We start from the raw sequence: 24,769 nt of genomic DNA on the forward strand, positions 1-24,769 counted from the left end.
GTGATATACGGCCTCTCCTCCCTTTTGCAGGGGTACTTGGCAACCAGACCCTTTGTGTATTTATGGCCCATTAATAAACTTTATCTAAGAGATAAGAAAGATCAGTGAAAACCAGCTGCCCTTTGTTCAGATCATTTCACTTTGAAATAAGACTTAACCCCCTCTATTTTTAGTCTGCTGTTTATTTTGTAGGTTTGGATAAGGTTATTATAGCCCAAGGCTTGTTTTGATCTTTGTTCCTTAAGCTCTGGGGTGATTGGTAAACATTTTAGAAGCCAGTGGCTACTAGCTTTTATTTTAGCTTTTTCAGGATCATAGAATTGTAGATTTCGACCGTAGAAAAGGGCTTTCAAGGAGTTGTAGGTTGGCCCCCCTTTATCTGACAAATAGGAAACAGGAGTTTTCTGTCAGGAGCCCGTGGACTTTCTGTACCTTACCAAAGACTACACAATTCAGGGCCGACTGGGCTGCTAGAGTCCCTCAGACTTTTAAACTGTGCTCCAAGGAGCTGCTTAGACCTGCCTGCCCTGATATGTTTGTGTTTGGAGGAGTGGAGATAAGGGAGTACCTCAAGCAAAGCAGCGCCATTCATAACACTTTCATCCATTTCACATCCATTTCATACAATCTAAGATTTTAAAACTTGGATTTTATTTGAATAATGAGCTTTATATCTTTAAAAAATTAATCATTTTATTTCACCATGATGCCTGCAAATTAGTCTTTATTAAATATCTATAGTTTAAGAGTCACATTTTTCTATTCTCATTTTACATGCAGAGTTTGAGCCAGAGCTAAAATTCTTTATCTGTGGAAAAGCTAAAGAAAGGAAGTCTGACACTTAGAACATTTAAATACAGTATTTAAATACCCATTTTATCTTAGGCAGGAACTCATACTGTAAAAATATGTCTTACATTTAGAAAGATAGAACATGCATCATCTTGTCACTGTTAGCGTTTTCATGATACTTTTCCAACTCTTACATTTAAAGTTATACACATTGATTTTCACCCAAGCCTTGGGAAATTAAAAACCCTTGTTGAGATACAATTTACTTAACACATAATTCTCCAATTTAAGCTGTACAATTCAGTGTCTTTTAGCCTATTCACAGACTTGTGCAACTATCTCCACTATCTAAATCCAGAACATTATCATCATTCCAAAAAGAAACCCTGTTGGCTGGGCGTGGTGGCTCATGCCTGTAATCCCAGCACTTTGGGAGGCCGAGGCGGGCAGATCATGAGGTCAGGAGATCGAGCCCATACTTGCTAACACGGTGAAACCCCGCCTCTACTAAAAATACAAAAATTGGCCGGGCGTGGTGGAGCGCACCTGTAGTCCCAGCTACTCGGGAGGCTGATGTAGGAGAATCGCTTGAACTGGGGAGGCAGAGGTTGCAGTGAGCCGAGATCACGCTGCTGCACTCCATCTCAAAAAAAAAAAAAAAAAATGATGCTTCAAGATGAAGCTGAACATCTCCTTCCCAGCCACTGGCTGCCAGAAACTCATTGAAGTGGATGATGAATGCAAAGTTCGTACTTTTTATGAGAAACGTACAGCCACAGAAGTTGCTGCTGACACTCTGGGTGAAGAATGGAAGGGTTATGTGGTCCGAATCAGTGGTGGGAACGACAAATAAGGTTTCCCCATGAAGCAGGATGTCTTGACCCATGGCCGTGTCCACCTGCTACTGAGTAAGGGGGATTCCTGTTACAGACGAAGGAGAACTGGAGAAAGAAAGAGAAAATCAGTTCATGGTTGCATTGTGGTTGCCAATCTGAGCGTTCTCAACTTGGTTATTGTAAAAAAAGGAGAGAAGGATATTCCTGGACTGACTGATACTATGGTGCCTCATCGCCTGGAGCCCAAAAGAGCTAGCAGAATCCGTAAACTTTTCAATCTCTCTAAAGAAAGCCCTTAAAGAAGGTAAGAAACCTAGGATCAAAGCACCCAAGATTCAGCGTCTTGTTAGTCCATGTGTCCTGCAGCACAAACGGTGGCGTATTGCTCTGAAGAAGCAGCGTACTAAGAAAAATAAGGAAGAGGCTGCAGAATATGCTAAGCTTTTGGCCAAGAGAATGAACGAGGCTAAGGAAAAGCACCAGGAACAAATTGTGAAGAGATGCAGACTTTCCTCTCTGTGAGCTTCTACTTCTAAGTGAGTAACAAATAAATAAGATCAGACTTGCAAAAAAAAAAAAGAAAGAAAAAGAAAAAGAAAAGAAATCCTGTTACTCCCATTGCCCTCTTCTCGGCCCCTGGCAATCACTAGTCTCCTTCTTATATCTATAGATTGCTTATACTGGATATTTTATTTAAATGAAATCATACAATATGTGGCCTTTTGTGTCTGGCTTCTTTCACATGTGTAATGTTTTCAAGTTTCATCCATGTTGTAGCATGTATCAGTACTCATTCTTTTTATGCCTGGATAGTAACTCATTGTATGGCTATACCACGTTGTGTTTATTCATTCATTATTTGATGGAAATTTGAGTGTTTTCCACCTTTTGGCCATTATAAATGATACTGCTATGATCAATGATGTATAAGAATTTGGCCAGGCAGGGTGGCTCAAGCCTGTAATCCTAGCACTTTGGGAGGCTAAGGTGGGCAGATCACTTGAGCTCAGGAGTTGGAGACCAGCCTGGCCAACATGGTGAAACCCCATCTCTACTAAAAATACAAAAACTAGCTGGGCAAGGAGGCAGCTGCCTGTAATCTTAGCTACTCGGGAGGCTGAGGCAGAAGAATCGTTTGAACCCAGGAGGTGGAGGTTGCAGTGAGCTGAGATTGCACCATTGCATTCCAGCCTAGGCAACAGAGCAAGACTCTGTCTCGAAGAACAGAATTTGAGTACTTGTTTTTAATTCTTTTGGATATATACCTAGGAGTAGAATTTCTGGGTCATATGTTAATTCTGTGTTTAACTTCTGAAGGAACCACCAAATAGTTTTCCACAGAGGCTGTACCATCCTGCATTTCTTCTAGCAATGTACAAGAGTTCAAATTTTTCCATATCCTCACCATTTATGTATCTACACTATAAAAAGAACAGCCTTATTAGATATATGATTTGCATATATTTTCTCCCATTCTGTGATTTGGCTTTTCATTTTCTTGATGGTGTCCTTGGAAGCAAAAAGTTTTATATTTCAGTGATGTTCAATATGTAGAATAAAATTTATAGGAGGCCATTGAGTTGGACTGAGTTCCTGCCCTAGGCCTAACAGACCCCACCAAAATGGAGTTACTTATGCTGAAATTGCATGTCATGTCACTAAGTCAAAACTAAGATCTTTATCTGACCTTCTGAGAAATCAGGAGAGAGAGAGAGAGAATAGCCAAATCCTCAAACAGGCCAGTTTTAGCTGGCATGATAAGGAACTCCCCTCTGCCTGTCGATAAAAGCTATCTCTGGCATGATAAGGAAGTCCTCTCTGCCTGTTTATAAAAGCAATCTCTTCTGCTTTGTTCATTGGAAGACTCATTCTGTTTTATAGAATGATATATTGCCTGAGTTTAGAATCACAAATAAATAACAATTAAGATTTTTAAACTAAATGTGTTGTAATTTTGTCTTTTGACAAATATATTCATTTGTTCTTTTGTTGTTTGTGCTTTTGGTGTCATATCTCAGAAACCATTGTCTAATGAAAGCTCCTGAATATGTACACATAAGTTTTCTTTTAAAACTCTAATAGTTTTCGCTCTTACATTTGGGTGTATGGTCCATCTTGATTTTATTTATTTGGGTTTTTTTTTAGATAGGGTCTTGCTCAATTGCCCAGGCTTCAGTGCAATGGCACAATCATGGCAGTTGGCTCACTGCAATTTCCAAAACTCTTAGGCTCAAGCAACCCTCCTGTCTCAGCCTCCTGAATAGCTAGGACTACAGATGCTCGCCACCACACATGGCTAATTTTTACAATTTTTTAAGAGACAGGGTATTTGTGTGTGTGTGTGTGTGTGTGACAGGGTCTTGCTCTGTTGCCCAGGCTGGAGTGCAGTGGCATGATCAGCTTGCTGGACTCAAGTGATCCTTCCATCTTAGGCTCCTGAGTAACTGGAACTACAAACACACACCACCGTGCCCAGGTAATTTTTTTATTTTTAGTAGGGACAAAGTCTCACTATATTGTTCAGGCCGGTCTTGAACTCCTGGGCTCAAGCGATCTTCCCTCCTCAGCCTCCCAAAGTGCTAGGATTACAGGACAAAGCCACTATGCCTAGCCTGGAGTTAATTTTTGTATATGAAGTGAACTAGGATTCCAATTTCATTTTTTTTTTCATGTGGCATCCATTTGTTTCAGCATTATTTGTTGAAAAGATAGTTTATATGGGTCAAGTTTGAGGACTGCAACCTGGGACCTTTAATTAAGTTGCCTTGAATATATGCTGTGATCAGCAGCAGTCACAAGTGAATTTTTTTTTTTTTTTTTTTTTGAGAAGGAGTCTTGCTCTGTCACCCAGGCTGGAGTCCAGTGGCGCGATCTTGGCTCACTGCAAGCTCCGCGTCCCGGGTTCACACCATTCTCTTGCCTCAGCCTCCCAAGTAGCTGGGACTACAGGCACCCGCCACCACGCCTGGCTAATTTTTTTGTATTTTTAGTAGAGACGGGGTTTCACTGTGTTAGCCAGGATGGTCTCAATCTCCTGACCTCGTGATTTGCCTGCCTCGGCCTCCCAAAGTGCTGGGATTACAGGCATGAGCCACCATGCCCAGCCTACAAGTGAATTTTTAAAGAAAAAAAGAAGAGGTAGTTCCTAAGTTGTTTACCAAGAATTTACCGTAAAATAACATAAACTATTAATTGGCTATACATTGACTTTTCTTTTTAATTTAATTAAATTCTATTTTATTTTATTTTATAGAGAAAGGGTTTTGCCATGTTACCTAGGTCTTGAACTCCTGGGCTCAGAGGATCCACCTGCCTTGGCCTCCCAAAGTGCTGAGATTACAGGCATGAGCCACCACGCCTGGCTTGTTTTTGCTTTTGGTTTTGTTTAAGATAGGGTCTCACTCTTGCTTAGGCTGGACCGTACTGGTGCAATCACTGATCACTGCAGCCCCCACCTCCCAGGCTCAAGCAGTCCTCTCACCTCAGTCCTGTAAGTATCTGGGTGTGCACCACCACACCTAGCTAATTGTTTTTTTAATTTTTTGTAGAGATGGGTTCTCTCTATGTTGCCCAGGCTGGTCTGGAACTCCTGGGCTCAACCAGTCCTCCTGCCTCTGCCTCCCAAAGTGTTGAGATTACAGGTGTCAGCCACCGTGCCCGGCCCCAAATCCCTTTAAACAATTACCCCCTGGAAGTGTATGTTGGGTGGGTGGGGGAGCTTGACATACTCAAGTCTCTCTGGCCTCAATAAATTTTGCATCTCAACGTCCCAGACTGCTCTGAGTTATTTTTCTTTACTCAGAAATCAGAATGCAGGCTGGGCATGGTGGCTCATCCCTGTAATCCCAGCACTTTGGTAAGCCTAGGTTGGAGGATAGCTTGAGCCCAGGAGTTTGAGATCAGCCCTGGCCACATAGCAAGACCCAATATATACAAAATTTAAAAAATTAGTTGAAGCCTGGTACGGTGATTCACGCCTATAATCCTAGCACTTTGGGAGGCCGAGGCAGGTGGATCACCTGAGGTCAGGAGTTCGAGACCAGCCTAGCCAATATGGCAAAACCCTGTCTCTACTAAAAATACAAAAATTAGCTGGGCATAGTGGTGAGCACCTATAATCCCAGCTACTCAGGAGGCTGAGGCAAGAGAATCACTTGAACCCAGGGAGTGGAGGTGCAGTGAGCTGAGATCGCAATGCTTCACTTCAGCCTGGGCCAAAGAGTGAAACTGTCTCAAACAAACAAACAAACAAAAAATTAGTTGGGTATAGTGGCATGTACCTGTAGTCCCAGTTACTTGGGAGGCTGAGGTAGGAAGATGGCTTGAGCCTGGAAGGTCAAGGCTTCAGTGAACCCTGATCTCATCACTGCACTCCAGTCTGGGTGACAGAACAAGACCCTGTCTCAAAAAAAAAAAAAAAAAAGCCAGTCATGGTGAGAGTCTATAGTCCCAACTACTTAGGAGGCTGAGGTGGGAGGATCACTTGAGCCCAGTAGTTTGAGGCTGCAGTAAAACTGTGATTGCACCATTGCACTCCAGCCTGGGGGACAGAGCGAGACCCTGGCTCATAAATAAATAAGAAGTCAGAATGTATGTGTCCTCCAATTTTATTCTTCCTCTTCCTGATTGTATTGGTGATTCTTAGTCCTTTGCATTTCCAAACTATTCAGAATCAGCTTACTGATTTCTGCAAAGAAGACAGCTGGGATTTGGAGAGGAGTTGTGTTAAATGTGTAGATCAGTTTGGGGAGTACTGCCATCTTAACAATATTAAGTCTTCCAATCCATGAACATAGGATGTCTTTCCATGGATTTAGATCTTTTAAAATTTATTTCAGTAATGTTTGTAGTTTTCAGAGTACACATTATGCAATTCTTTTGTTAAATGTATTTCTTTGTATTTTATTTATTTATTTGAGACAGAGTCTTGCTCTGTCACCCAGGCTAGAGTGCAGTGGTGTGATCTCGGCTCACTGCAACCTCCGCCTCCCAGAGTTCAAGCGATTCTCCTTCCTCAGCCTCCCAAGTAGCTGGAACTACAGGTGCATGCTACCACACCCTGCTAATTTTTATATTTTTAGTAAAGAAGAGGTTTAACCATGTTGACCAGACTGGTCTCAAACTCCTGACCTCAGGTGATCTGCCTACCTCAGCCTCCCAAAGTGCTGGGATTACAGGCATGAGCCACCACGGGCAGCTGTATTTTTGTTTTTAATTTATTTTTTTGAGACGAGGTCTCACTCTGTCACCCAGGCTGGACTTCAATGGTGCAGTTATAGCTCACTGCAGCCTCAACTTCCTGGACTCAAGTGCTCTTCCCACCTCAACTTCCTGAGTAGCTAAACTAAACAGCTGCATGCCACAACACCCAGCACTTTTTTTTTTTGAGATGGAATCTGGCTCTGTTGTCCAGGCTGGAGTGCAGTGGCTCGATTTTGGCTCACTGCAATCTCCGCCTCCTGGGTTCAAGTGATTCTCCTGCCTCAGCCTCCTGAGTAGCTGGGATTACAGGTGCCCACCACCATGCCTGGCTAATTTTTGTATTTTTAGTAGAGATGGGTTTTCACCATGTTGACCAGGCTGGTCTTGAACTCCTGACCTCAGGTGATCCACCCACCTCAGCCTCCCAAAGTGTTGGGATTACAGGTGTGAACCACTGCACCAGGCCTCACCCAGCAAATTTTTTTTTTTTCAAATGGAGTCTCTCTCTGTCGCCTAAGCTGGAGTGCAATGGCATGATCTTGGCTCACTGCAATCTCTGCCTCCCGGGTTCAAGTGTTTCTCCTGCCTCAGCCTCCCAAGTACCTGGGATTACAGGCACCTGCCACCACGCCTGGCTAATTTTTGTATTTTTAGTAGAGACAGTGTTTTGCCGCATTGGCCAGGCTGGTCTCAAACTCTTGACCTCAGGTGATCTGCCCACCTCGGCATCCCAAAGTGCTGGGATTACAGACATGAGCCACTGCACCCAGCCCACCCAGCAAATGTTTAAAAAGAATTTTTGTGGAGATGGGGCTCTCACTATATTAACTAGATTGGTCTTGAACTCCTGGCCTCAAATGATCCTCCCACCTCAGCCTCCAAAGTGTCAGGATTACAGGTGAGAGCCACCATGTCTGGCCTGTATTTTATTTTTTGATGCTATTGTAAATGAAATTGCTTTGTTTTTTTTTGAGATGGAGTCTTGCTCTGTCGCCCAGGCTGGAGTGCAGTAGTGCGGTCTTGGCTCACTGCAAGCTCCGCCTCCCAGGTTCATGCCATTCTCCTGCCTCAGCCTCCCGAGTAGCTGGGACTACAGGCACCCGCCACCACGCCTGGCTAATTTTTTGTATTTTTAGTAGAGATGGAGTTTCACCATGTTAGCCAGGATGGTCTCAATCACCTGACCTCGTGATCCGCCCACCTCGGCCTCCCAAAGTGCTGGGATTACCGGCGTGAGCCACTGTGCCCAGCTGGAAAGACCGACTTTATCTCCTCTGTTATTTATAAACCACCTTTGATGAAAGAGAATTTTGTTTTTTTTCTTGAAATGGAGTCTCCATCTGTCGCCCAGGCTGGAGTGCAGTGGCGTGATCTCGGCTCACTGCAACTTCTGCCTCCTGGGTTCAAGCAGTTGTCCTACCTCAGCCTCCTGAAAATTTTCTCTATACAACATCATACAACCTGCAAGTAGAGATTGTGTTACTTCTTATTTTCCAATCTGGAGACCTTGTATTTATTTATTTTCTTGCCTAATAGCCCTCACTGGAACCTCCAGTGCACCGTTGAATGGCAGTGGCAAAGTGGACATGCTTGTCTTATTGCTGATGTTAGAGGAAAAGCATTCAGTCTTTCACCATTAAGTATGATGTTAGTGATGGCGTTTTAGCTATGTCTACAATGCCAATGCATATCCTAGTACAGATGTTCCAGCTGAGGGTGGAAATAGAGAACAGAGGTCAGAAGAAAAAGCTGGGCTACATTTGGGAATCTTCAGTATTCAGATGAGAGTTGAAGTTATGGAAACTTAATAAGATTGTCCAGGGCAGATCACATAGGATGAGAAGAGGATTGGGGATTGATACGGTTTGGTTTTGTGTCTCTACCCAAATCTCATTTTGAACTGTAATTCCCATGTGTTGTGGGAGGGACCTGGTGGGAGGTGATTGGATCATGGGGGTGGTTTCCCCTATGCTGTTCTCATAATAGCGAGGGAGTTCTCATGAGATCTGATGGTTTAAAAGTGGCAGTTTTCCCTGCCCTCACTCTCTCCTGCCGTCTTGTGAGGAAGGTGCTTGCTTCGCCTTCTCTTTCCACCATGATTGTAAATTTCATACGGCCTCCCCAGCCATGCATAACTGTGAGTCAACTAAACCTCTTTCCTTCATAAATTACCCAGTCTCAGGCAGTTCTTTATAGCAGTATGAGAATGGACTAATACAGAGAATTGGTACTAACAGAGTGAGGTACTGCTATAAAGATAACCTGAAAATGTGGAAGTGACTTTGGAACTGGGTAATAAGCAGAGGTTGGAACAGCTTGGAGGGCTCAGAAGAAGACAGGAAGATGTGGGAAAGTTTGGAGCTTACTAGAGACTTGTTGAATGGTTTTGACCAACATGCTGATAGTGATATGGACAATAAAGTCCAGGCTGAGGTGATCTCAGATGGAGATGAGGAACTTTTTGGGAACTGGAGCAAAGGTCACTTTGCTATGCTTTAGCAAGGAGACTGGTGGCATTTTGCCCCTGCCCTAGAAATCTGTGGAACTTTGAACTTGAGAGAGATGATTTAGGGCATCTGGCAGGAGAAATTTCTAAGCAGCAAAACATTCAAGAGGTGATCTGGATTTTTCTGAAAGCATACAGTCACATATAGTCACAAAGAGATGATTTGAAATTGGAACTTATGTTTTGTTTTGTTTTGTTTTGTTTTGTTCTTTTGAGATAGAGTCTTGCTATGTCACCCAGGCTGGAATGCAGTGGTGCGATATCAGCTCAGTGCTTTCTATGCTAAAACCAGAAAAGTCCCAAACAAGCTAAGACATATTGGTCACTTTTAGGAATACATGAATAAATACCTTTTCCCAAAGAGACTGAAGGAAGTTGAAATGTAATGGTGAGTTGAGATTGCAGTTCCTAGGCTGCCCTACCAATACTTAGCAAATTCATAGGTCACGTAAAACTTTTTCTAAGCCTTGAAAGTATGTTTGTTTAGTCTCTGAAATCTAACCACTCCTCTCCTTTTTATTTATTTATTTATTTATTTATTTTTGAAACGTAGTCTCATCTGTCGCCCAGGCTGGAGTGCAATGGCGCTATCTTGGCTCACTGCAACCTCCGCCTCCCGGGCTCAAATGATAACTTCTCTCCTTTTCATCTTACATTCCATAGCCTGGAGCCCCTGTCTGCCATGAGAGGTAGGATGTGGGTAAGGCAGGTGGACAGCTCCAGGGCAACAGAGACAGAGGAGACTTCTTGCACAAGAAGAGGAGCTGGGCCAGACCTTTAAAAGCTCCTCCAGAAATAATAGCTGGGGCATTTATGAAAGGGAAGCAGGTATATCAGCAGCAGAAGGGCCCAGGAGCAAGAATAGTGAAGCACAGGGGGCTGCTTGTTTGTGCTGTCATTTGCAAGTCAGGAACTGCTTGATTTTACAAACATTTTATCACTCATGACTATTTTAAGAGAATTTCTGTCACAGGAAGTCCACTTCTAATCATTTCCACTAAGGGCACAATCAGGAATGTATGCAAATATATGTACAAAGAAGAAAAAATATTGATTACAGTTTTATAGTAGTAAAGATCTCCAAGAGAAAGTGATACTTAATTGAGCTGAGCCTTGAAGGGTAAATAGGAGTTAGCCAGGTATGTAGGGTGGGGAAGAGTAAGAAGGGAAGTTAGAGGGAACAGCATGTGCCAAGTTGCAGAGATAGGACAGAATGTATTGGGGAACAACAGGAAATTGGGTATTACTGGAGCAAAGGATACATTGTGAATGGGGGAAGGGACAAGGCTGGGAGGAAAAACTCAGAGGCAGAACAGAATTATAATGTCAATTTTTAAAATCATAGTCATTTTCCTCTTTGAGTGAAAAAAACCGACATTCTTTAGGTTGGCATGTATATACAGAGAGATAAGAAATCTAACTCTGTATGCAGAAAATTCAAACCAAGGGAAGTAGTGAATTATCCTTGAGTTTAAATGTTATTTGAAATAATAAAATAGGGCGATTAAAGAGTCCTACTACTTTGATGTCAGGTGAAATCTTTTCTATGTATAATACACTGGTCAAAGTTCAAGAACTGGTTATCTTAATAAAAACACTATTCTCTTCTTTGCAAGGTCATCGCAATGGCTCCAGAATTATTAGGTAATAAATTTTGTTTTTCATGTAAAAAGTTGTCTTTTTATTTATTTTGAGACAGAGTCTCGCTCTGATGCACAGGCTGGAGTGCAGTGGCACAATCTCGGCTCACTGCAACCTCTGCCTCCAGGGTTCAAGCAATTCTCCTGCCTCAGCCTCCCGAGTAGCTGGGACTACAGGCATATGTCACCAAGCCCAGCTAATTTTGTATTTTTAGTAGAGACAGGGTTTCACTATGTTGGCCAGGCTGGTCTCAAACTCCTGATCTCAGGTGATCCGCCCACCTTGGCCTCACAAAGTGCTGGGATTACAGGTGTGAGCCACGGCACCTGGGCCAAAAGTTATCTTTTTAGTCAAGTTGATCAAAAAATAAAATTTTGCTTATTGCTAATGGATCTATTTACATAATAAGAAATTTCTCTAAATTTATCATTATCACATTGTCTCAGTCATTACCTGCTGTTGTTACCACTTGCCTGTTCTTAAACTCCACTTACTTTTTGCAACTCATCTTTTTGTTACTTCTACTGCTAAATAATCTTCGCAAAGGAAGTCTTTTTTTCCTACCTCTTCTCATCACTTACTTAATTGTTCCCTGACCACAGAGATCAAAACCAAAATAATGTACCACCATCACTGTGGGGGATGGAAAAACACACACAAACCTTTTTCTTCCACCCTCCTAGGTTCTCCAGCTGGAGTCCTGGGAATCAAACTGATAAAAGATAGATTAAAAAGAGAAAAACAGAGTTTTTAAACATGCACAGCACACATACACACAGGAGAAACTCAGTAATGAGTAACTCAAAGGGGTGGTTAAAATCCGGGGCTTATATAGCATCTTAACATGGAACAATATATTTGAAGAGAAGTGACAAGAGAAAGGGTTACAGCTTTTAGGGGCAGCAAACTGTGGGGAGGTAAATATGTGGGGGAGAAACCACTGGAAGATAAAGGTTATTTTATTTCTTTTGAGGCAGGGTCTCGCTCCATCGCCCAGGTTGGAGTGCAGTGGCTCCATCTCGGCCCACTGCAACCTCCACCTCCCAGGTTCAAGCGATTATCTTGCCTCGGCCTCCCGAATAGCTGGGATTATAGACACCTGCCACCATACCCAGGTATTTTTATTTTATTGTATTTTTAGTAGACATGGGGTTTCAGGCCAGGCACAATGGCTCACGCCTGTAATCCTAGCACTTTGGGAGGCAGAGGTGAGCAGATCCCTTGAGCTCAGAAGTTCGAGACCGACCTGAGCAACATGGAGAAACCCCATCTCTACCAAAAATACAAAACAATTAGCTGGGCATGGTGACGCATGCCTGTGGTCCCAGCTACTCAAAGAGGCTGAGGCGGGAGTATTGCTTGAGCCTGGGAGGCAGAGGTTGCAGTGAGTTGAGATCATGTCACTGCACTCCAGCCTGGGTGACAAAGTGAGACCTCATCTCAAAAAAAAAAAAAAAAAAAAGAGAGATGAGATTTCACCATGTTGGCCAGGTTGGTCTTGAACTCCTGCCCTCAAGTGATCCACCCACCTTGGCCTCCCAAAGTGCTGGGATTACAGGCCTGAGCCACAGCACCCGGCCAAAGGTTATCTTAGTAAATTTTTTATGTAGATTCCTCTCTCAGTGCTTTGTCTGATCCCTGTCCTGATAAGAGTCTGGACTAAGAGTCAGGAATGATTGAGTTGTTCTCCTTTTCATGGAGGGGAAGGGAGACACCCTTACAATTTATATCCTGTTCTTAGCCAGACAGGGGAAAGAAGCCCAAGAGCATTTATTTTTTTTAATTGGAGACAGGGTCTTGCTCTGTTGTCCAGGTTGGAGTGCATGGACACAATCACGGCTCACTGCACTCTCAACCTTCTGGGCTCAAGCAGTCCTCCCACCTCACCCTCCTCAGTAGCTGGGACTATAGGCATGTACCACCACGCCAGGCTAATTTTTAATATTTTTTGTAGAGACAGAGTCTCACTATGATGCCCAGGCTGGTCTCAAACTCCTGGACTCAAGCAATCCTCCGACCTCAGCCTCCCAAAGTGCTGGGATTACAGGTGTGAGCCCCAGGAGCTTCTTCTGCATCAGCTGTTTCTCAATTGTCTTCAGCTCAAAATAATCCTATTTGAAAGTGACATATTTGGGGTGGGGTAGGATGTTCTAATCCCCTGCAACACCATTTATTGCATCAACCAACAATGGATTCATGGTATTACTTGCTCACAGGTAGAGGTTATTAGACTCCCCTGATTGGTTAATTGAAACGATTGCATCTTCACTCTCTTTTTTCTTTTTTTAGATTTTGGCACTCATTTTTCAAGTTTCTGACGAAACATCTTGAAATGTCCCTCTGTAAGCCTTAAATAGTTAAGCGCCTCAGAAATGCATAATTGATTCTAAAGGTAACAATTACTTTTAGTTGTAAGAACCAGTCTCACAACTTGCAATTATGGCCATAGAATTTTAGCGGTGCACAATAGCATGCACTTCAGAAATTATCTTGTCCAGATCCTTCTTATAGATAAAGCAACTGAAGACAACTGACTGGGTGACCTTGGGCAATTTACGTATCTTCTTACTTTTCTTATCAAATTGATCTCAGCAGTTCCTATACCTTTAAGAGTTGTTGTAAGGAATGGATAATAAAAGCCTGGGCACAGTGGTTCACATTTGTAATTCCAGCACTTTGGGAGGCCAAGGCAGGAGAAACAATTGAGCCCAAGAGTTTGAGACCAGCCTAGGGAACATACCAAGACCCAGTCTCTATAAAAAAAAAAGGTTAAAAATTAGCAGGGCATGGTGGTGCATGAAGACCTAGGTACTCAGGAGGCTGAGGCGGGTGGATCATTTGAGCCCAGGAGTTTGAAGTCACAGAGAAGCAGTGTTGTCATCTGGGATAAATATCAGAGGTTTCTTGTCTCATGCCAAGGGAATCAAGAACGCAGACACATAAGAAGTGAATTTAAGGGCATTGGTTTAATAGGCAAAAGGAAGAGAAAAGGGAATACCTCTGTCTCTTACAGAGAGAGGAGCTCCTGAGTGGGACTTTTGGTCTCATGGTGAAACGCAAGGGGTTTTATAGACGAGCTTGAGGAGGCAGTGTCTGAGTTACATAGTGCCCGAGAGATTGGATGAACCAGGTGTGCCATTTACATAGCACACAAAGAAGCTGGCTACCCCACCCGAATCTTTTATTATGCAGATGGTCCTCTACCTGGCCGGAGCCATGTTGCCTGTTTCTTTACTGTACACATGGTTGACAAAGAAAAGGGAAAATGGAGCCTCCATGTTGAACATGCCTCACCCCCAGGTAGCCTTTTCCTATTGGCGCAGCTGTTGGCATTTACCTGTGCAAGCTTCCAGCTTGCTTATTTATGTCTGCAGCTCAATTTTTCAGGCTGCTCTTTGTTAGAAGAGAAATGATTTAGGAGCTACTTGGTAAGAACCCTCACTATCGGCCTAAGTAATTTCTTTCTAGTTCCTGTATCAACAGTGAGCTGTGGGCCAGGTGTGGTGGCTCACGCCTGTAATCCTAGCATTTTGGGAGGCTGAGGTGGGCAGATCACTTGAGGTCAGCAGTTCGAGACCAGCCTGGCCAACATGGTGAAACCCCTATCTCTACTAAAAATACAAAAATTAGCCAGGCATGGTGGCTCATGCCTGTAAACCTAGCTATTCGGGAGACTGAGGCAGGAGAATTGCTTGAACCCAGGAGGCAGAGGTTGCAGTTAGCTGAGATTGTGCCACTGCACTCCAGCCTGGGTGACAAAGTGAGACTCCATCTCAGAAACAAACAAACAAATCAGTGACAAATCAGTGACAAACAAACCAATGCACTCTAGCCTGGTAACAGAGTGAGACCCTGTCTCTAAAAAGAAAAAAAAAAAGGCCCTGTACAGTGGCTTACGTGTGTAATCCTAACACTTTGGGAGGCCAAGGCAGGAGGATTGCTAGAGCCTAGGAGTTTGAGACCAGCCTGGGCAATATGGCGAAACCCCGTCTCTGCAAAAAATACAAAAAGTAGCTGTGACAGCGTGTGCCTGTAGTCCCAGGTACTTGGGAGGCCGAGGTGGGAGGATCGCTTGAGCCTGGGAGGCAGAGATTTCAGGAGCCACGATCGCACCTCTGCACTTCAGACTGGGCCGCAGAACAAGAACCTGTGTTAAAAAAAAAAAAAAAAAAGAAAAAGTATGAATGAGATGATGCACGTGAAACATAGCAGTAAATCATTCCATAAATGTTTGTTATGAGAATGGATACAACTGAACAGTCCTGAATTTGCTATTTACATTAGCTCAGAAAGTCCCTAAATATCTCTGGATCTCAGTTTTAACAATCCATGAAATGAATGAGAAGGTTAGACTAAGTCAGTGGTTCAAGTTGTACTGTGGAGTCCTAGGGCTTCCCTGAAGGACAGCAGAGAGGGGCTGGGAGGCCAGCAGACAGCCACCAAATAACCTACCTTTCTTCAACCAAAGCTGTTTAGCTTTCCTCTTCTTAAATTTTTGTTTGAATAAAATAGTTCTGAGCTGGGCATAGTGGCTCATGCCTGTAATCGCAGCATTTTGGGAGGCCACAGTGGGAGCATCATTTGAGGCCAGGAGTTTGAGACCAGCTTGAGCCCCATCTCTGAAAAAAAATAAAAATAAAAATAAAAATTGTCCTTAAAAAAGTAACTACTTAGCAAGATAAACTTTATGGTTCTTTCAGCTCAAGATTCTGTGATTTTGCAAAGATCACACTGTGTCCTTTGTTGTTCTGGTTTCAAAATAAAGACAAGGATTTTATTTATTTATTTATTTTATTTTTGAGACAGAGTCTCACTCCTTGTCACCCAGGCTAGAGTGCAGTGGCGCAATCTGGGCTCATTGCAACTTCTGACTTCTGGGTTCAAGCGATTCTCGTGCCTCAGCCTCCCAAGTAGCTGGGATTACAGATGTGTGTCACCACACTTGGCTAATTTTTGTATTTTTAGTAGATACAGGGTTTCACGACATTGGCCAGGTTGGTCTCAAGCGATCTGCCCTCAACTCCTGGCCTCAAATGATCCACCTGCCTTAGCCTCCCAAAGTGCTGGGATTACAGTCATATATCACCATGCTCGGCCAAAATAAAGACAAAGATTTTTATGTTTTTAAGGATAAGATCAACTTATGACTACAGGCACAGAGCCAGGACAGAACTCTAGGTCTCTTGACAGTAAGGAAGAGATATTATAATGCCTTGAGGTTAAAAGGAAGGAGATCTTCAAATGGTTAATGCTCAGTAATGACTATGGACATTCTTCTATTTTGGTTATAGAGAAAGAAACCCTGGATTTTTGCTTCTTAGTTTTCTTTTGGATTACTTAAGGTGTGAGTATTCTTTAGGTGACGGTGCTGATTACGATCCAGTCTATGATTAACACATTTATTACCTAATCTTTTTCCGGGTAACTGAAGTTTAATGTTTGCTGAATTATAGTTGATTGAGAAAGAGGACCTTAAGGAGAGATTTCAGCATCACTTCCACTCAGATTTATTTTTAAAAAGGTTATAGGGTGGTTATTGCCATGCTATTGAGATATCCAGGTGAGCTTTGTATATTTCAGATGCAATTCTCTGGTACAGTTCTATTTTCAGTAAACCTACCCCAATTTCAAAGCTCTAATCAAAAAAGAGGTTGTATTGGCCATGTGCAGTGGCTCACACCTGTAATCCCAGCACTTTGGGAGGCTGAGGCGGGTGGATCACATGAGGCCAGGAGTTCGAGAGCAGCCTGGCCAACATAGCAAAACCCCGTCTCTACTAAAAAGACAAAAATTAGTTGGTGTGGTGGTGCACATCTGTAATCCCAGCTACTTGGGAGGCTGAGGCACAAGAATCGCTTGAACTGGGGAGGCGGAGGTTGCAGTGAGCCGACTGCCCCACTGTACTCCAGCCTGGGTGACATAGCGAGACTCTGTCTCAAAAAATAAATGAATAAATAAATAAATAAAAATAATTTTTTTTAAAAAAAAGATTGTATATGTAATCCCAGCACTTTGGGAGGCCGAGGCAGGCGTATCACCTGAGGTCAGGAGTTCAAGACTAGCCTGGCCAATATGGTGGAACCCTATCTCTACTAAAAATACAAAAATTAGCTGGGCATGTTGGTGGACACTTGTAACCCCAGCTACTCGGGAGACTGAGGCAGGAGAATCGCTTGAACCCCAGAGGCAGAGGTTGCAGTGAGCAGAGATCACACCACATTGCACTCCAGCCTGGGCCACAAGAGCGAAACTCCGTCTCAAAAAAAAAAAAGAAAAAAAAAAGAAATCAGAACTTAAACACACATTATTTTATTTGATCCTTACAAAAATTCTCTGAGGTAGACAGAAGAGGTTTCTTCCCTGATCACAGAAGAGAAAACAAAGGCTCAAGGAAGTTAATTATTATAACTATTCTACAGCTAATAAGTTGGTTATGCAGTCATTAAGTCTTTATTGAACATCTCTAGCATCCAGGCATTGGGTTAAGGAACCGGGACTCAAGTTCAAATGAATCACACCTCAGTGTTGTTTCCCTTACTTGGAGTAGTTCTTGAATGCCTCAGTTTTAAAAGACTGAAAGTTTTAAACTTAGGGTGGCTTTCTTACAACTTAAAACTGTTTAATAGAGAATTCTTAATTCACATAGTATAATATAATATACCCAATAACATTCTGCAACAGGCCAGGCGCGGTGGCTCACGCCTGTAATCACAGCACTTTGGGAGGCCAAGGCAGGTGGATGATCCAAGTTCATGAGTTCGAGACCAGCCTAGCCACCATGGAGAAACCCTGTCTCTACTAAAAATACCAAAAAAAAAAAAAAATTAGCCGAGCGTGGTGGCATACTCCTGTATTCCCAGCTACTCGGGAGGCTGAGGCAGGAGAATCACTTGAACCCAGGAGGCGAAGGTTGCAGTGAACTGCACTCCAGCTGGGACGACAGAGCAAGACTCTGTCTCAAAAAAAAAAAAAAATTATACAACAGTTGACGACAATCGAAAGAGAAAAGTAAAGGTTGACTTTTCTAACTATAGTATTTTGCCTGCTAGGCATTCTAGGTTTATTTTAAAAATTTCTTAGGAAACTCCAGCTGTTACAAGGAAGTATTGCTTTTGGTTTAATGTTTTATCCTGCTAGTGCACTCCACCCTTAAGTGATCTTGGTGACTAATAGGACTGGCACCAGTTCTCACTTACCAGATGTGAATTCCACTTACTAGTTTGTTTTTTGTCTCTGCTAATTTGCAGTTGTAGACAAAAACGGAGTAAAGAAGTTCTTAAAATAAATGAAAATCGGCAATGTAGTCGCTCTTTAATTTTTGAATTGGCCTGGCGCAGTTGCCTCACCTAAGAGTCATATGGTTGTTATGTTCCCTGATGTTAGGGGGCCCTCCCCTGCAGCCCACAGTGACTCAGAAGGCAGCTGCCGAGAACAGGAAGGCCTGGGGTTCATGTGACAAGCCACCAGTCTTTACCAGAGCAAACGAAGTAGGTGGGATGTTCCCCTGTCCCCTGCCCACCAGTTTTATAACACATTTCAGGGCTTTTTTTTTTTTTTCCCTTCCTCAGACTGTTCTGAACTTTCTCTTTGACCTAATTTGATTTGTGGAGAAATGCTGTGAAAGGGCCTGCTGAGATTTTGTCCTGGCCTGCCTCACTGAAGAAGGCCAACAATCTGTTTGCATAGCAAGAACGAAAAAAATGTTTCTGTGCTTTAGAGATTACTGAATACTCTTTTTCCAGAACGAATCCGTTTCTTCTAGCAGGGATCGTTTTGCTAGTTGGGAAGATAAAGCTGTCAATATTCAGTAGCCAATCTCTAGATTTCTTTCTGAGACGGAGTCTGGCTCAGTGCAGACTGAGGGGCAGTGGCACAATCTCGGCTTACTGCAACCTCCCACTCCTGGGTTCAAGCGATTCTCCTGCCTCAGCCTCCCAAGTCGCTGGGATTACAGGCACGCGCCATCACACCTGGCTAATTTTTGTGTTTTTGGTAGAAATGGGGTTTCACTATGTTGGCCAGGCTGGTCTCAACTCCTGATCTCAAGTGATCCACCCGCCTTGGCCTCCCATAATGCTAGGATTATAGGGGTGAGCCATCACACGCAGCGCCAATCTCTAGATTTCAAGAGACCACATATTGTCACAGTTTCTTGGAGATTTTCTTCACTGGATTTAAGTCATTGTTCTCCAAAGTGTGTTCTGAGAGCTACCTACGTTTGAATCATCTAGATTAAGGTATCATCATCTCTACTAAAGGACCGTGTAATCTGTGTTTTTTTTTTGAGATGAAGTCTCCCTCTATTGCCCAGGTTGGAGTGCAATGGCGCAATCTTGGCTTACTGGCAACCTCCGCCTCCAGGGTTCAAGCAATTATCTGCCTCAACCTCCCGAATAGCTGGGATTACCGGCACCTGCCACCACACCCAGCTAATTTTTGTATTTTTAGTAGACATGGGGTTTCACCATCTTGGCCAGGCTGGCCTTGAACTCCTGACCTCATGATCCACCCACCTCAGCCTCCCAAAGTGCTGGGATTACAGGCGTGAGCCACCACGCCTGGCCCGGAATCTGTTTTTAACAAGCACTACATCGCACCAAAATTCTTTTTTTTTGAGACGGAGTCCCGCTCTGTGGCCCAGGCTGGAGTGCAGTGGGGCGATCTAGGCTTACTGCAACCTCCGGCTCCTGGGTTCAAGCAATTTTCCTGCCTCAGCCTCCCGAGTAGCTGGGGCTACAGGCGCCCACCACCACGCCTGGCTAATTTTTTTTGTGTATTTTTAGTAGAGACAGGGTTTCACCATCTTGGCCAGGCTGTCTTGAACTCCTGACCTCATGATCCACCTGCCTCAGCCTCCCAAAGTGCTGGGATTACAGGTGTGAGCCACCGCACCCAGCCAAAATTTATTTTTTTGCACAAAATTAACTTAGCTAAATCAGAGTTCACAAGCCTTCATTGGTAATGTGACCCACAGGAGAGAGTCCTGGGGCAGAGGAGGAGTCTTGTTTATGCCTTTCCTGTTTCCATTCCTGTACTCCCTGTCCCCGCCAAAATGCCATTTCTGATAGTGTTGGTCACTGCAGAAGGAAACAGGAAAAAACAGGAAGGAACTGAGGAAACTTCAGTGTTCCCTCTTGATTATAGTGGTGTGGGAAACAGGCCTGAGTTTAGAAAGCAATGCAGCAGAATGCTTAAAAATCATTCACAAAGCTTGGTAAAACCACAGACTCCCCTTCTCCCCATTCTAATTAAGTGGGTATGGGGTGGGGCCTGAGAACCTATATTTGTAAAAATACCTACAGTGATTCTAATGCAGCTTGATCTGGGGGTACATCAGGATATTTCTTGTTTAATGTACTGGAGCCCAGAGCTAGAAGTCGCCTTTGACAGCTGTCTTCAAACTGTCGGCACAAAGACCTAAAGTAATTTTACAATATAAAGACATGTGGGTTCTCTAACTGTCACAGGGCAACCCCCCAAATTGGGGATCAGCCTAGGAAGCCATAAGGGTTCTTGACTTTCAGCAGAAAAGAATTAAGGAGGCCACGGTGGCTCATGCCTGTAATCCTAACACTTTGGGAGGCCGAGGCAGGTGGATTGCCTCAGGTCAGGAGTTCAAGAACAGTCTGGCCAACATGGTGAAACCCCATCTCTACTAAAAATACAAAAAAATTAGCTGGGTATGGTGGCATGCACCTGTAATCCCAGCTACTTGGGAGGCTGAGGTAGAGGAATTGCTTGAACCAGGGAGGTGGAGGTTGCAGTGAGTGGAGATCATGCCACCGCACTCTAGCCTGGGCAACAGAGCAAGACTCTGTCTCAAAAAAAAAAAAAAAAAAGAATTCGGGAGCAAGTGGACAGAATAAAGTGAAAGCCAGTTTATTAAAAAGTAAAGGAATGAAACAGTGGCTACCCCATAGACAGAGTAGAAGCATGGACTGCTGGACTAACTATACTTATGGTTATTTCTTGATTACATGCTGAAAAGGGGGCGGATTATTCATGTTTTCTTGGAATGGGGTGGGGAGTTCCCCAGAATTGAGGGTCCTCCCCATCTTCTACTATATAGGGTAACTTAGGGACGTTGCCATAACATTTGTAAACTTTCATGGTGCCAGTGGGAGTGTCTTTCAGGGTGCTGATAATGCATTAAAATTAGCATATAATGAGCAATGAGAATGACCAGAGGTCACTTTCTGTTTTTTTTTGTTTTTTTTTTTGAGACAGAGTCTTGCTCTGTCACCCAGGCTGGAGTGCAGTGGCGAGATCTCAGTTCACTTGCAACCTCTGCCTCTCAGGTTCAAGCGATTCTCCTGCCTCAGCCTTCTGAGTAGCTGGGAATATAGGTGCCCGCCACCAGGCCCAGCTAATTTTTGTATTATTAGTAGAGACGGGGTTTTACCATGTTGGTCAGGCTGGTCTCGAACTCCTGACCTCGTGATCCACCCACCTCGGCCTCCCAAAGTGCTGGGATTACAGGCGTGAACCAGTGCGCACATCCTCCAGAGGTTTCTTTCACTTTCTTTGCCATCTTGATTTTGATTTTGGGAGGGGGTTGGCTAACTGTTTTGTTTTTTTGTTTTGTTTTGTTTTTATGTTGCCAGGCTGTTCTTGAACTCCTGGCCTCAAGCGATCCTCACACTTTGACTTCTCAAGTGCTGAGATTACAGGCATGAGCCACCACACCCAGCCCTTGGCTGGGTTCTTTACTGTACCCTGTTTTATAAGCAGGGTCTTTGTGACCTACGTCTTGTGAAACAAGTCCTGCCAAATTCCTATCTTATAACTAGCCAGCGTTTAGTTTTAGTATATTCTATGTTTGCCTTAAGATAGTATGTACATTTTCCACTAGAGCAGCAAAAAAGAAAAGGATAATGTATATTTTGTATTTAAAAGAAATACTGGGGCCGGGCGTGGTGGCTGACATCTGTAATCCCAGTACTTTGGGAGGCTGAGATGGGTGAATCACCTGAGGTCAGGAGTTTGAGACCAGCCTGGCCAATATGGCCAAACATTTTTTCTAGTCTCTGCTAGGAAAAAAAAAAATTAGCCAGGCAAGGTGGCATCTGCCTATAATCCCAGCTACTCAGGAAGCTGAGGCAGGAGAATTGCTGGAACCCAGGAGGCAGAGGTTGCAGTGAGTCGAGATGGCGCCACTACACTCCAGCCTGAGCGACAGAGCGAGACTCCATCTCAAAAAACAAAACAAAACAAAAAAATACTGGCTAACATCTCTACAAATAAATGAGCCATTTGATAGGAACATTACTTTCATATGATTCCATTAAAAAATATAAACTTTGGCTGGGCATTGTGGTTCATGCCTGTAATCCCAGCACTTTGGGAGGCCAAGGCAGGCGGATCACCTGAGGTGAGGAGTTCGAGAGCAGCCTGGCCAACATGGTGAAACCCTGTCTGTACTAAAAATATAAAAAATTAGCCAGCATGGTGGCACACACCTGTAATCCCAGCTACTCAGGAAGCTGAAGCAGGAGAATTGCTTGAACCCAGGAGGCGGAGGTTGCGGTGAGCTGAGACCCCACCACTGTACCAGCCTGGGTAAGAAGAGCAAAACTTTGTTTAAAAAAAAAAAAATTAGCTGGGTGTGGTGGCACACACCTGTAATCCTGACTATTTGGGAGGCTGAGGCATGAGAATCACTTGAACCTGGGAGGCAGAGATTGCAGTGAGCTGAGATTGTGCCATTGCATGCTAGCTTGGGCAAGGCAACAGCAAGACTCTTGTCTAAAAAAAAAAAAAAAAAAAAATCATGGTGACTTGTCAAGTTTTGGAAATTTCTCTTTAATGGTTTTTCCTAACATATTGCTTTCAGTATGTCATTCTGTCACTGCTTTCCTCAAAATTTTCAATGGGACTTCACTGCCTACTTATTAAATTCCGTTGGCTAGTGTTTGAGGCCTTATAACTTTATAACACTTGGCCTCAGTCCACCTTGCCAGCCTCACTTTTTTGTTTTGTTTTGTTTGAGACAGAGTCACACTCTGTCACCCAGGCTGGAGTGCTTTGGCACAATCTCGGCTCACTGCAACCTCCACCTCCCAGGTTCAAGCGATTCTCCTGCCTCAGCCTCCCAAGTAGCTGGGACTACAGGTGCCCACCACCATGCCTGGCTAATTTTTTTTTTTTTGGTATTTTTTGTAGTGTCAGGGTTTCACCATGATGGCCAGACTGGTCTCGAACTCCTGACCTCGTGTAATCCGCCATTTCGGCCTCTCAAATTACTGGGATTAAAGACATGAGCCACAGTGCCCAGCCAAATTGATTCTTTTATTTTTTATTTTTATTTTTATTTATTTATTTGTTGAGATGGAGTTTTGCTCTTGTTGCCCAGGCTGGAGTGCAATGGCACGATCTCAGTTCACTACAACCTCCGCCTCCCTGGTTCAAGCGATTCTCCTGCCTCAGCCTCCTGAGTAGCTGGGATTACAGGTACCCGCCACCAGCCGGGCTAATTTTTTGTATTTTTAGTAGAGACGGGGTTTAACCATGTTGGCCAGGCTGGTCTTGAACTCCTGACCTCAGGTGATCCACCCGCCTTGGCCTCCCAAAGTGCTGGGATTACAGGCGTGAGCCACCATGCCTGGCCTATTTATTTATTCTTTGAGACAGAGTTTCGCTTTTGTTGCCCAGGTTGGAGTGCAATGGTGCAATCTCAGCTCATTGCAACCTCTGCCTCCCATGTTTAAGTGATTCTCCTGCCTCAGCCTCCTGCTTTTAGAAAGCATGTTACAGGAGAATGGGCGCAGTGGCTAATGCCGGTAATCCTGGCACCTCGGGAAGTTGGAGGCAGGCAGATTGCTTGAGCTCAGGGGCTCAAGACTTTCCTGGGCAATATGGTGAGACCCCATCTCTACTAAAGATTGTTTTTAAATAGCTGAGTGTTGTGGCGAGGGACTTTAGTCCTAACTACTCAGAGGCTGAGGCGAGAGGATGCTTGAGCCTGGGAGGTCAAGGCTGCAGTGAGCCGTGATCGCACCACTGCACTCCCGCCTGGGTGACAGAGTGAGACCCTGTCTCAAAACCAACTAATAAAAACAAAACAAAAGTATTTTAAAGGATTTCTCCTATTTAAGTCCTTATTCATTTGCATGAAAATATGTGGTAAAGATGTTTTAGTTGTAGGAAAAATGTTGAAAGCAATCTAAATGTCTATCAAACGGGATAATGGTTAAATTATGGTACATCCTGTGATATACCATACAGATTAGAAAGAATGAAGTGGATCTCCAGATCCTAAAAAATTTGATTCTTCAAAATTAAGAAAATCTGTCCAATTAAAAATACTTCAGGGGTGGCGGGGCACGGTGGCTCACACCTGTAATCCCATCACTTTGGGAGGCCGAGGCAGGTGGATCACCTGAGATCAGGAGTTCAAGACCAGCTTGGCCAACATGATGAAACCCCGTCTCTACTAAAAATACAAAAAAAAATTAGCTGGGCGTGGTGGCGTGTGCCTGTAATCCCAGCTACCCAGGAGGCTGAGGCAGGAGAATCGCTGGAACCCGGGAGGCAGAGGCTACAGAGAGCCAAGATCACACCACTGCACTCCAGCCTGGCGAACGGAGCAAGACTCTGTCTCAAAAAAAAAAAAAAAAAAAAAAATTCAGGGCCAGGCACAGTGGCTCATGCCTGTAATCCCAGCAATTTTGGAGGCTGAGGCGGGCATATCACTTGAGGCCAGGAGTTTGAGACTAGCCTGGCCAACATGGTGAAACCCCATCTCTATAAAAAAATACAAAAATTAGCCGGGTGCCTGTAAACCCAGCTACTT

At 43.8% G+C, this 24,769-nt stretch overlaps 1 pseudogene; it reads left to right on the plus strand.

The window, feature by feature from the left end:
- The first annotated feature begins 1,337 nt into the window (after positions 1-1,337).
- Positions 1,338-6,060, plus strand: LOC129048069 (small ribosomal subunit protein eS6-like; annotated as a pseudogene).
- Positions 6,061-24,769: the final 18,709 nt, after the last annotated feature.

This window comes from Pongo abelii, chromosome 13, assembly GCF_028885655.2.
Source record: "Pongo abelii isolate AG06213 chromosome 13, NHGRI_mPonAbe1-v2.0_pri, whole genome shotgun sequence".
In the NCBI taxonomy this organism is placed as follows: domain Eukaryota; kingdom Metazoa; phylum Chordata; class Mammalia; order Primates; family Hominidae; genus Pongo; species Pongo abelii.